Genomic DNA, 13561 nt, shown 5'->3' with positions numbered 1-13561 from the left:
AGAAGAAGAAGAAGAAGAAGAAGAAGAAGAAGAAGAAGAAGAAGAAGAAGAAGAGAAAAAAACTAACACAGTTTTTATTGTTTGTACCAATATTTTTTAAATTGCAGATAATACTACCTTTTTAAAAAATTTATTTGGTTCTAATTAAGTGTCTCTGTGTAGCCCTGTGTGGGTATGTGCACATGGTCATCTGTGCCCAGGCAGGCCAGAGGTGTCAGATGCCCCCAGAGGTATGGTTGCAGGCAGTAGTGAGCCTTCCCACATGAGTCCTGGGAACTGAATTCAGTCCCTATACAAGGAAGAGTGTGTTCTTAATTGCTGGGCCCTCTCCCTATCCTGTATTCTCCATTTTAATAGATTAAATATATGTGCACGTGGGGCCAGTGAGATAGCTCAACAGATAAATATGCTTACTATGAAGCCAGAATGTGATCTTGAAGTGATCTGAATGAATATGGCCCCCACAGGCTCATATACTTGAAAGCCTGGTCCCCAGTTGGTAGACTGTTTGGAAAGAACTAGAAGATGTGGCAGTACTTTCCTAGACTGGTAACTTCATTTGGCTTATAACTTAATTGTGGAATTTAATACAAGAAAGTCATACTTCCCCTTGATGGTCTCCTTCAGACCAGAAACCACGAGACAACTCAATCATTATGTAGCAATGACACCTTTTTTGTTGTAAATTTTTGGGGAGTTGTGTGTTGGGACGTGGTCTCATTCTGTTGCCCAGGCTAGCCATAGACTCACTACATTGTTTAGGCCGTCATCAGATTCTGCAATGATCCCCCTGCCTCAGGCTTTCAAGTGTTGAGATGATAGATGTTAAGCACCCCAGCTGACCAGCACATGTCTCTTTAACGGTATAGTTAGTCTGCAGGTAGCTTCTGGAACAGGAATCCACTCTAAGCAAGCTGTTGTGACCACAGGAAAGAATTCAAAGTTCACACAAGTAAGAGTATGTACCGGTGACAAAGCTGAGAATGTATGCAGTCTACTGGCACGAGGACCTGCTGCTCTACCCTCACAGGCTCTCTCTGTGGAGTTCGTTGTAACATGACAGTGTCACTCAGCACCGTCTAAGAAGAACTGGATGCTAGAAACCACAGCCTTCTGTAACTTAATGGCAAAACCAAAAATGAACAAACAAAAAAAGATTTCTACTCTCATTCTGTTCTTTAGAAGCCAGATGGTAAGTCCTGACCTAGTGCTGTGGGCCACACTCATAGGCTGGAAAGAAAGAGTCACACAACAGCTGGGTTTATGGGTATAGAATCAATGCCACAAGGCTCTCCGGGGCCCACGTTATACGCCAGTTCCTCTAGAAAACACTCTCCAAAGAGAAAACCCAACCTGATGGCCCAGTTATCTAGGCCTTAACACTAGCAATGTGTTTCTACAGTGGCACATTGAACATTATTTATGTGACATTTTCATACTTTATCTCAGGTTTTCCTGTGAAGTTATTTATTTATTTATTTTTGGGTTTTTTTTTTTTGTTGTTGTTGTATTTTTGTTGTTTGTATTTGTCTGTTGTTTTGTTTTGTTGAGAGTTTCTCTCTGTAGCCTTGGCTGTCCTGGAACTCACTCAGGTTGGTCTCGAACTCAATTATCTGCCAGCTCTGCCTCGAAAGTGCCGGGATTAATGGCATGTCCCAACACTGCCTGGCTATTGTATTGATTTTAGTGCTGAATTAATTTGAAGAAAATCGTGGACATCCCAACATGCCCCAGTGTGCTGACTAGTTTTACGTCAACTAGAGTCATCAGAGAGGACAGAGCCTCAACTGAGAAAATGCCTCCATAAGATCAGATTGTAGGGAAGCCTGGAGGGAATTTTCTTAGTTATTGATGTAGGAGGATCCAGTCCACTGTGGGAAGGGCCACCTTGATGGCCCTGGGTTCTATAAGAAAGCAGGCTGAGCAAGCCATGGTAAACAAAGTAGTAAGCAGCGCCTCTCCATGACCTGTGCATCAGCTCCTGCCTCCAGGTTCCTGCTCCATTTGAGTTCCTGGTCTGACTTCCTTTGATGATGAATACTGATGTGGAAGCAGAAGTGTAAAACCTTTTCCTCCCCAAGTAGCTTTGGTCATGTTGCTTCATCATAGCGGCATTATTAACCCTAAGACACCTCCTATATATTTCAATAAAAACTCTCATAGTGTTCGCTGGGCAGAGGCAGTGCACACCTTTAATCCCAGTACTTGGGAGGCAGAGGCAAGCAGATCTGAGTTTGAGGCCAGCCTGGTCTACAGAGTGAGTTCCAGGACAGCCAGGGCTACACAGAGAAACCCTATCTAGAAAAACCAGAAGACCAGGTAGGCTGCCTGTGGCCCTTCTCCACTCGGTGTTCCCACCGACCCAACCCACAGGGTCTTCCCTAATGCTTTAACAAAACACCTGCTGCAGCCTGTCTGCTCCACTGTCCATGCCTGTGTTAGATCCTACAGACCACCACACTTCCACCCTCACCTTCCCCCAAACTCCAACACAGCAAGTACTCCCCATGAACACACCATCCTAGCTGGCCAGTAAAACAGGCGATACAGAGCCAAACTCTCTCTCTGAATATCCAGACAGGAAGTAGAAACTATGGTATTAGTCATGGTTCCCTAGAGCCACAGAATTTATGGAATGAATCTCCTCTCCTCCTCTCCTCTCCTCTCCTCTCCTCTCCTCTCCTCTCCTCTCCTCTCCTCTCCTCTCCTCTCCTCTCCTCTCCTCTTCTCTACCCCTTGCCCCCACCACAAAGGGGATTTGTTGTAATGACTTACAGCCTGCAGTCCAGATAATCCAACAATGGCTAGCTGTGTACAGAAAGTCCAATAATTTTAGTAGTTTCTCAGTCCCACAAGGCTGGGTATCTCAGCTGGTCTTCTTTCTATGCTGGAATGGCAAAGATGCAGGCTGCAGTGCCAGTGAGGGAACAGATGTCCTAGCAAGACAAGAATAAGCAGGCAAAGACCCAAAGCTTCCTTATCCAGGCTTCCAGCAGAAAGCATGGCCCAGATTAAAGCTGTGTCTTCCTGCCTCAAGATCAGGATCAAAGGTTTGTCTTCCTACTCAAAGGTGCACACTAGAAGTGGATTCACTTGCTCCAAACTAAGCAGAAAATTCTCACAGGTGTGCCCTCCATTTCTGAATTGTTGTCTATTGCAGATTTGGTCAAGTTGACAACCAAGAATATCTATCACAGAAACCAAGGAACAAAACACCCAAAGACAAACCCAGAAAGCAGCACCTAGACCTATAATCACCCCAAATCCAGTTTCCTAGAAACCAATCTAAGAACACAGTTAACAGCCAGGGCAATATGTCTCCACCAGAACCCAGCTATCCCATCACAGAAGACCCTAATTATTCCAGCAACTGGAGCATAAGCAAAAGACCTTAAAACCAACTAGATGAAGATGATAGAGTTATTGAAGAGGAAATTAATAAACCCCTCAGAGAAAGCCTAGATAACACAAACAGACAATTGGAGGAAATGAGAAATCCCTCAAAGAAAGCAAAGAAAAAAAACCAGCAGTTAAAGGAAATGAATAAAACTTTTCAACACCTGAAAACAAAAATAGAAATGATAAAGTAAACACAAATAGGGAACTGAAAATTAAAATATTACAAATTCCAGCAGGAACTACAGAGGCAAACTTTACCAACAGAATACAAGAGATGACAAGAGAGACTCTCAGGTTGGAAGATACGGTAGAGAAAATGAATACATTGGTCAAAGAAAACGTATGTAAAACAGCTGACACAAAACATCCAGGAAATCTGGGACACTCCGAAAAGTCCAAACCTAAGAGTAATAGGAACAGAGGAAGTAAAAGAATCCCAGCTTGAGAGCCCAGAAATTATTTTCAACAAAATTATAAGAGAAAAATTTCCTAACCTAAGGAAAGAGATGCCTATAAAGGTGCAAGTAGCATAAAGAACACCAAACATATTGGACCAGAAAAGAATCTTCCCTCTCTATATCATAATCCCAATGATAAACATATAGAATAAAGAAAGAATATTAAAAGCTGCAAGGGAGGGCTGGAGAGATGGCTCAGTAGTTAAGAACACTGACTGCGGGGCTGGTGAGATGGCTCAGTGGGTAAGAACACCGACTGCTCTTCCAGAGGTCCTGAGTTCAAGTCCCAGCAACCACATGGTGGCTCACAACCATCTATAATGTGACCTGATGCCCTCTTCTGGTGTGTCTGAAGACAGCTACAGTTTACTCATACACATAAAATATTTGTTTTTTAAAAAAAGAAAGCATTTAAAGAAGTGTATATCATCTGTACAGTCTAATCTTGGTACATCTAATACTGAGTTCATCATCGCCTAGAAGCACCTGTTTGTCCCTGTGGTGGTTTGACTAAAAAAAAAAAAAAACAAAAAAAACAAACAAAAAAAAAAAACAACAAAAAAAAAAAAAACCACTGACTGCTCTTCCAGAGGTCCTGAGTTCAATTCTCAGCAACCACATGGTGGCTCACAACCACCTGGAATGGGATCTGATGTCCTCTTCTGGTGTGTCTGAAGACAGCAACAGTGTACTCATATACATAAATAATTAAAAAAAATAAAGTTATAAAAAAGAAATTAAAAGCCGGGCGTGGTGGCGCACGCCTTTAATCCCAGCATTCGGGAGGCAGAGGCAGGCGGATTTCTGAGTTCGAGGTCAGCCTGGTCTACAAAGTGAGTTCCAGGACAGCCAGGGCTACACAGAGAAACCCTGTCTCCAAAAAACAAAAAACAAAAAACAAAAAAAAAAAAAAAAAAAAGAAATTAAAAAAAAAAAGCTGAAAGGGAAAAAGATCAAGTGTCAGGGTCCAAGAATCGCTGAAGGATGATACCCCAGACTCAAATAGTGTGAAAAAGCAGAGAGTGTTTTATCAGCTGAATTTTCTGCATGCAGGGGTCTCCCCATTTGGGAAAGGAGACCTCTGGTGGACTTGCAGGCCCAGCTTTTATTGTCAGTTAGGGGAATTCCTGGGAGGGGTGTGTGACCTTTTACCTTGATTGGTTACGGTTAGCTCTATTTCTAGGGGTCTGTCTGATTCTACAATTGCTCAGGCTCTGGAGACCTCCCAGGGGGTTGCTTACTCATTCCAGCTACCTATACTTAATTCAGGCCAGACAGCTGTGGTTGGCTGACGACCACAGGTTCTTGGATCCAGATTTTCATTTCTGGGAGACAGACATTTAGGCCTAATCTCCCCAACTGCCAGTTTGTAGTCTGTCATGGAGTCAGCCTGGCTCTGGCTCTGGCTGTCTCAGTTCTCTCACAAGTAACATATTAAGGCAAACCTATTAGAATTGCATGCAACTGCTCAATGGAGACTTTAAAAGCCAGAAAGGACCACAGATACCAGCCCAGATACTATACCAAGCAAAACATTCAATCACCATAGATGAAAAAAAAAATAGATATCCCATGATAAAGTCAAATTTAAACAATATCTATCTACAAACCCAGCCCTACAGAAGGTGCTAGAAAGAAGAATCCAATCTAGGGAGGTTAACTACACCCATGAAAACATGAGAAATTAAAACAAACAAACAAACAAAAAAACAAACAACAAAACCCTCACACCAGCAAAACCAAAAGAAGGACAGCACACACACTCACACCACCACCAATAACAACAACAAATTAAAAATCACCGGTCATTGATATTTCTCAATATCAATGGTCTCAAATCCCCAGTAAAAAGAGACTAACAGAATGGACGTGAAGATAGGATCCACCCTGTGCTGCATACAAGAAACACAACATCAAGGATGGACATTACCTCAGGGTAAAGGGTTGATCAAATGGATCTAAACAGTAAGCTGATGTCACTATATATATATTTATATATGACTTCAAACCAATTAACCAAAAGAGGTGGAGAAGGATACTACATACTCACCAAAGGAAAAGTCAACAGAGGTGACATTTCAATGCTTAACATCTCTGACCCAAATACAAGGGCACCCACTTTTGTAAAGAAACCACTACTACAGCTTTAGAAACACATATTGACCCTCACACATGGCTAGTAAGAGACTTCAATGACGTACTCTCACCAATGGACAGATCTCCCAAATAAAAACTTAAAACAGAGAAATGCTGGAGTTAATTGACTTCATACACCAAATGGACCTAAATAATATTTACAGAACATTTCACCCAAACACACAAAAATACACCTTCTTCTCAGCACCTCATGGAACCTTCTCTAAAATTTACCACATACTTGGATACAAATCAAACCTCAATAGATAGAAGAAAATTGAAACAACTTCCAGAATCTTTAACAGACTGTAGTGGATTAAAGCTGGATTTCAACAAGAATAGAAAAAAAAAAAAAAAAGAAAGCCTACAAACTTAAGGAAATTGAACAACTCTTTACTAAATCGGAAAAAAACTGTGTCGAGACAGAAATAGAGAAAGAAATTAAAGACTTGCTAGAATTCAATGACAATGAGTACACAATGTACCCAAGCCTATGGGACACAACGAAGGCGGCGCTAAGAAGAAAGTTCATAGCAGTAAGTCCTACACAAAGAAAGAGAGAAATCTCATACTAGCAACTTAACACACACTGAAAGCTCTAGAACAAAAGAAGTAAGAGCACCCAAGAGGAGTACAGGGCAGGAAATAATCAAACTGAGGAATGAAACCAATACAATAGAAACAAAGAGAAACATATGAAGAGCCAATAAAAAAAGAGTCAATTCCTTGAGAAAAATCACAAGATAGTTAAACCTTTACCCAAACTAACTAAAAGATGGAGAGAGAATATCCTCATTAACAAAATTAGAACTGAAAATTGGGACATAATGACAGACACCAAAGAAATCCAAAGAATTCTACAAATATGTCATTCTACAAAAACCTGTACTCCACAAAATTGGAAAATCTAAATGAGATGGACAATTATCAAAGTTAAATCAAGATCAAGTAAACAATTTAAACAGACCTATAACACCTAGTGAAATAAAAGCAGTCATTAAAAGTCTCAACCAAAATAATAATAAAATGATAATATTAATAATAATAGCCCAGGGCCAGACAGTTTTAGTTCAGAATTTTACCAGACTTTCAAAGAAGAGTTAATGCCAATACTCCTCACATTATTTCACAAGAGATACAGAAGGACCATGGCCCAATTCAGTTTATGAAGGCATAGTTACCCTCATACCTAAAAGACATAAAACTCAACAAAGAAAGAGAATTGCACTTCTTCTTCTTCTTCGGGAAAACACCAAATGGCGGATGACGCCGGTGCAGCGGGAGGGCCCGGAGGACCCGGGGGGCCCAGGATTAGGAGGCCGCGGCGGCTTCCGCGGAGGATTCGGCAGCGGTCTTAGGGGCCGCGGTCGTGGCCGAGGCCGTGGCCGTGGTCGAGGCCGCGGGGCTCGTGGAGGTAAAGCTGAAGACAAGGAGTGGATCCCCGTCACCAAGCTGGGCCGCCTGGTTAAGGACATGAAGATCAAGTCCTTGGAGGAGATCTACCTGTTCTCCCTGCCCATTAAGGAGTCTGAGATCATTGACTTCTTCCTGGGTGCGTCCCTAAAGGATGAGGTTCTGAAAATCATGCCAGTGCAGAAGCAGACTCGGGCTGGCCAGCGGACCAGGTTTAAGGCTTTCGTCGCTATTGGGGACTACAATGGTCACGTTGGTCTTGGTGTTAAATGCTCCAAGGAGGTTGCCACTGCCATCCGAGGGGCTATCATCTTGGCCAAGCTTTCCATCATCCCTGTGCGGAGAGGCTACTGGGGGAACAAGATTGGCAAGCCCCACACTGTTCCATGCAAGGTGACAGGCCGCTGTGGCTCTGTGCTGGTGCGTCTCATCCCTGCCCCCAGAGGCACTGGCATTGTCTCTGCTCCTGTGCCCAAGAAGCTCCTGATGATGGCCGGTATAGATGACTGCTACACTTCAGCCAGAGGCTGCACTGCCACCCTGGGCAACTTTGCTAAGGCCACCTTTGATGCCATCTCCAAGACTTACAGCTACCTGACCCCCGACCTCTGGAAAGAGACTGTCTTCACCAAGTCTCCTTATCAGGAATTCACTGATCATCTTGTGAAAACCCACACCAGAGTCTCTGTTCAGAGGACCCAGGCTCCAGCTGTGGCTACTACATAAGGATTTTGTACAAGAAAAATAAAAGAATTAAGTCTGCTAAAAAAAAAAAAAAAAGAGAGAGAGAATTGCAGACCAATTTCCCTATGAATATAGACACAAAAATATTCAATAAAATACTTGCAAACTGAATCCAAGACCACATCAAAAAGATCACCCACCGTGATCAAGCAGGTTGTATCCCAGAGATGCAGGGATGGTTCAACATATGAAAATCAGTAAATGCAATCCTCTATATAAATAAACTGAAAGAAAAAAAGATCACATGAAGCCGGGCGGTGGTGGCACACGCCTTTAATCCCAGCACATGGGAGGCAGAGGCAGACGAATTTCTGAGTTCGAGGCCAGCCTGGTCTACAGAGTGAGTTCCAGGACAGCCAGGACTATACAGAGAAATCCTGTCTTGAAAAACCCAAAAAGATCACATGATCATTGCATCAGGTTCAAAAAAAGTTTTTGAAAAAACCCAACACCCCTTCATGATAAAAGTTCTGGATAGATTAGGGATACAAGGGAGACACCTAAATATAATAAAGACAGTTTACAGCAAGCCTACAGCCAACATCAAATGAAATGGAGAGAAACTCAAAGCAATCCCCCTAAAATCAGGAACAAGACAAAATTGCCCACTCTCTCCATATCTATTTCATATGATACTTGGAGTTTTAGGTAGAGCAGTTAGACAACTGAAGAAGATACAAGTTAGAAAGGAAGAACTCAAAATACCACTGCTGGTAGATGACCTGTTAGTATACATATGTAACCCCAAAAATCCAGCCTGACAGCTGAAAAATACTTTCAGCAAAGTTGCTGGATACAAGATTAACTCAAAAAAACACCAGTAGCCCTCCTATATATAGATGACAAACAGACTGAGAAAAATCAGGGAAACAACACCCTTCACAATGGCCTCAAATAACATAACTCTAACCAAGCAAGTAAAAGACTGTATGATTATAAAAACCTCGATTCTTTGGAGAAAGAAATTAAAGAAAGTATCAGAAGATGGAAAGATACTTTCAGGTCAATAGGATTAACAGAGTAATATGGCCATCCTACCAAAAGTCATCTACAGATTCAAATGAATCCCCATCAAAATTCCATCACAATTCTTTACCAACCTTGAAAGGACGATTCTCAACTTCATATGGAAAAATCAAGCACCTCGGAGAGCGCTAACAATACCTAACAATAAAAGAACTGCTGGAGGTATCACCATTCCTGACTTCAAGTTGTACTACAAAACTATAATTATAAAAACTTTGTGATGTTGGCACAAAAATAGACATGCTGATCAATTGGATTAAAGACCTAGATATAAATCCACACACTGATGGACACCTAATTCTTATTGAAAAAAGCCAGAAATACACACTGGAGGAAAGAAACTGTCCTCAACAAAGGATGCTGGATGTCAAACTGGATGTCTGCATGTAGAAGAGTACAAATAGATCCATATTGATCACCTTGTACAAAATCCAAGTCCAAGTGTATCAAAGACCTCAACATAAAGCCAGACACACTAAACCTGATAGAAGAGAAAGAGGGGAACATCCTGGCACAGGAGACACTAAGATAAAAACTAATTAATGGAGACCTCATGAAACTGAAAAGAATCTGTGAGGCCAAGGACATCATCAATAGGATAAAGTATCAGTCTACAGAGTGGGAAAATATTTTTATCAACTCTACATTTGATATAAGATTAATATCCAAAAAATGTAAAGAAATGATAATAAAAAACAAACAATTTAATAAAAAAGATCTAAACAGAATTCTCAATAGAGGAATCTCAAATGGGTGCAAAACACTTTTAAAAAATGTTCAACATCCTTAGCCATCAGGGAGACGCAAATGCAATTCCATCTCACACCTACCAAAATGGCTAAGAGCAATAATACAAGTGATAGCCAGGTGGTGGTGCATACCTTTAATCTCAGCACTTGGTAGGCAGAAGCAAGCAGATCTCTTCAAATCCAAGGCCAGCCTGGTCTACAAAGCGAGTTCCCAGACAGTCAAGGCTACAGAGACTCATCTCAGAAAAAATAAATAAATAAACCCAGTGACAGCTCATTGCTGGTGAGGATGTGGAGCAAGGGGAGCATTCCTCTATTGCTGGTGGAAATGCAAATTTATACAGCCACTGTATTAGTCAGAATTCTCTAGAGTCACAGAACTTATGGAATGTCTCTCTATGTTGAGGGAATTTATTGAGATTACTTACAGCCTGCAGGCCAACTAACCCAACAATGAGAAGCTGTGGATGGGAAGTCCAGGAATCTAGTAGTTGCTAAATTCGATGAGGCTAGTTGTTTCAGCAGGTCTTCTCTAGAAGTAGGTTCTAACAAATGTGCTGACAAGTAAATGCAAGTAGCGAAGACAAGCTAATCCTCTGTCCAATGTCCTTATGTAGGCTTCCAGCAGAAGGTGTGGCCCAGATTAAAGGTGTGTACCACCATGCCTGGATCTGGGACTTGCTTTGTTCCAGACTGACTTGGAACTCAGAGATCTTGCCTCAGTCTCCTGGGATTAAAGGCATATACTACCTTGCCTGGGACTAAACTTTCATGGCTAGTATGCCTCAAGATCTTCCTGCCAAGATCCAGGTCAGAAACTTGTGTCTTCCAGCCTCAAGATCTGGATCACAGGTGAGCCTTCCAATTCTGGATTGTAGTTCATTCCAGATATAGTCAAGTTGACACGCAGGAATAGACATTACAGCCACTATAGAAATCAGTATGGTAGTTTCTCAGAAAATTGGGAATCGATCTACCTCAAGACTCAGCTATAGCAATCTTGGGCATGCCCAAAGAATGCTCCATTCTACCACAAGGATACTTGCTTAACTATGTTCATTACAGCTTTACTCATAATAGTAAAAAACTGGAAACAACTTAGGTGCCCCTCAACTGAAGAAGGGATAACGAAAATGTGAATCATTTATACAATGGAGAATTGCTCAACTGTTAAAAAAATGACATCATGAAGATTGAAGGAAAAAGGATCATCCTAGGTGCGGTAGCCCAGACCCAGAAGTCAAATATGGTATGTAATTACTGATAAGTGGATATTAGCTGTTAAGTAAATGATAATTAAGTTATAGTCCACAGGCCCAGAGAGTTTAGGTAAAGAAGAGAATGCTGGGTGGAGGGGAGGAGAGAGAGCGATGCATGGAACTCCCTGGAAAGGGGAAATAGAATAGACTTTACAGGTGGACTATGGGTGGGTGGGGATGGGAGCAGGAGGGATCAGGGGTGTGTATGGGGTAGTGGGGTAGAAGAGAGTGTGAGGAGAGATGGGTGGTATTGGGTGGCAACTAGGGGACCGTCTGGAGACCTACTGCAGTGGAAACTTCTGGAATCTATGAGGGTGATCTTAGTGAGGACTGGTAATGGAGAGCTTGGAGTCTGAACTGGCCATCTTTTGAACCCAGGCAAAACTGGTGGTGTGCCTGGTTGTACTTAAATTGGTGGCCAAGGGGACCTTTAGAAATCCCCAAACCACCCAGGTTGATGCTAAGGAACAGAGTCTGTAGTAGTTTCAAGAGGCGTGACCCCCATTGACTCATGTGTTTGAAAGCTTGCCCCACAGGGAGTGGCACTATTTGGAGGTGTGGACTTGTTGGAATAAGTGTGGCCTTTTGGAAGGAAGTGTATCCCTGTGGGCTGGGCTTGAAGTCTCCTTCTATGCTCAGGATCCTGCCCAGTGCAAATGATGGTCTATTCCTGGCTGCCTTCAGATCAAGATATAGAACTCTTGGCTCCTCCACCACCATGTCTGCCTGCATGCTGCCATGCTTCCCACTATGATGATAATGTACAGATTCTCTGAAACTGTAAGCCAGCCCCAACTAAATGTTTGCCTTTATAAGAGTTGCCGTCGCTGTGGTGTTTCTTTACAGCAACGAAACCTCTGTGGTGTTTCTTTACAGCAACGAAACCCTAAGACAGGGTCACTCTCTACAAACAGACAACAGGACCTCGTTGCTGAGGACCAATCCACACAGTTCATTAAACCTATAAAGGTTGAGCTGGTGCTTGTGTGGAGCCTTCACTCCTACCTTCTAGTCTCTGTGGTGCGGGGAGACACTCTGCAGACTACTGAATTGAAACCTGAACACCAACCCAGCCACAAAACCTTCAACCTACGTTCTGTCCTGCCTGCAAGTTGCACTGGAGCAATGGTAGCACAAAACCAGTGGGAGTGGCCAACCAACGTCTGGATGAACTTGAGGCCCATGCCACGAGAGGGAGCCCATGATTTCCTTCTTTCTTTTTTTTTAAATTTATTTTTACTAGATATTTTCTTTATATACATTTCAAATGCTATCCCAAAAGTTCCCTATACCCTCCCTCCACCCTGCTCCCCTACCCACCCACTCACGCTTCTTGGCCCTGGCATTCCCCTGTACTGGAGCATATAAAGTTTGCAATATCAAGGGGCCTCTTCCCAGTGATGGCCAACTAGGCCATCTTCTGATACATATGCAGCTAGAGACACGAGCTCGGGGGGTACTGGTTAGTTCATATTGTTGTTCCACCTATAGGGTTGCAGACCCCTTCAGCTCCTTGGGTACTTTCTCTAGCTTCTCCATTGGGGGCCCTGTGTTCCATCTTATAGATGACTGTGAGCATCCACTTCTGTATTTGCCAGGCACTGGCATAGCCTCATACGAGACAGCTATACCAGGGTCCCTTCAGGAATATCTTGCTGGCATATGCAATAGTGTCTGGGTTTGGTGGCTGATTAAGAGCCCATGATTTCTAACCACACTGGCTCATACTCTTAGATAAGCCCCTTGTCCAGTCATCAGAGAGGCTTTCTCTGGCAGCCGAGGGCAACAGCTATGAAGTCCCTCAGCCAGACATTATTTGGAGACAGAATCTAAATGGGAGGTCTCCATTGGGTCCCTCTCCTCCAAGGTCGGGGAACCCTGGGGAAGAGAGGGAGGAAAGACTGCAAGAGTCTGGGGGAATGGGGGATACCAAGAGAACATGGCCCACTGAATTAAGTAAGCAGGTCTCACATGGGCTAACAGAGACTGAAGTGGAAAACATGGGGCCTGTATGGGTCTCTAGATCCTCTGCATATGTGTTATGCTGTTATCTTGGTGTGGGACTTTTAACAGTGGGAGCAGGTGTGTCTCTGACTCTTCTGCCTTTTCTTGGGACACTTTTCCTTCCATTGGGTCTGATATGAGCCTTGATATGGGGGCTTTGGCCATGCCTTATTGTATCTTATTTTATTTGGTTGTTGTCTCTTGGAGATCCTCTCTGAAGGGAAACAGAGGGGAAGTGGATCTGGGGAGAGGGAGGTGAGGGGCAGTTGGGAAGAGTGATGGGGGGACTGTGGCCAGGGTGTATCGTATGAGAGAAGAATCCATTTTAAAAAACTCATGTTTTCTACATAGTAAAAAAGAAAAAAAAAACTAA

At 42.8% G+C, this 13561-nt stretch overlaps 1 pseudogene; it reads left to right on the top strand.

The window, feature by feature from the left end:
• Positions 1-7229: 7229 nt before the first annotated feature.
• LOC147000261 (small ribosomal subunit protein uS5 pseudogene) lies at positions 7230-8180 on the top strand (annotated as a pseudogene).
• The last annotated feature ends 5381 nt before the right edge of the window (positions 8181-13561 follow it).

The sequence above is a fragment of the Mus caroli genome, unplaced genomic scaffold, assembly GCF_978045245.1.
Source record: "Mus caroli unplaced genomic scaffold, Mus_caroli_1 scaffold_19, whole genome shotgun sequence".
Taxonomy (NCBI): Eukaryota; Metazoa; Chordata; class Mammalia; order Rodentia; family Muridae; genus Mus; species Mus caroli.
Note: the sequence above shows the minus strand (reverse complement) of the source record. Positions and strands in the feature narration are given on the sequence as shown.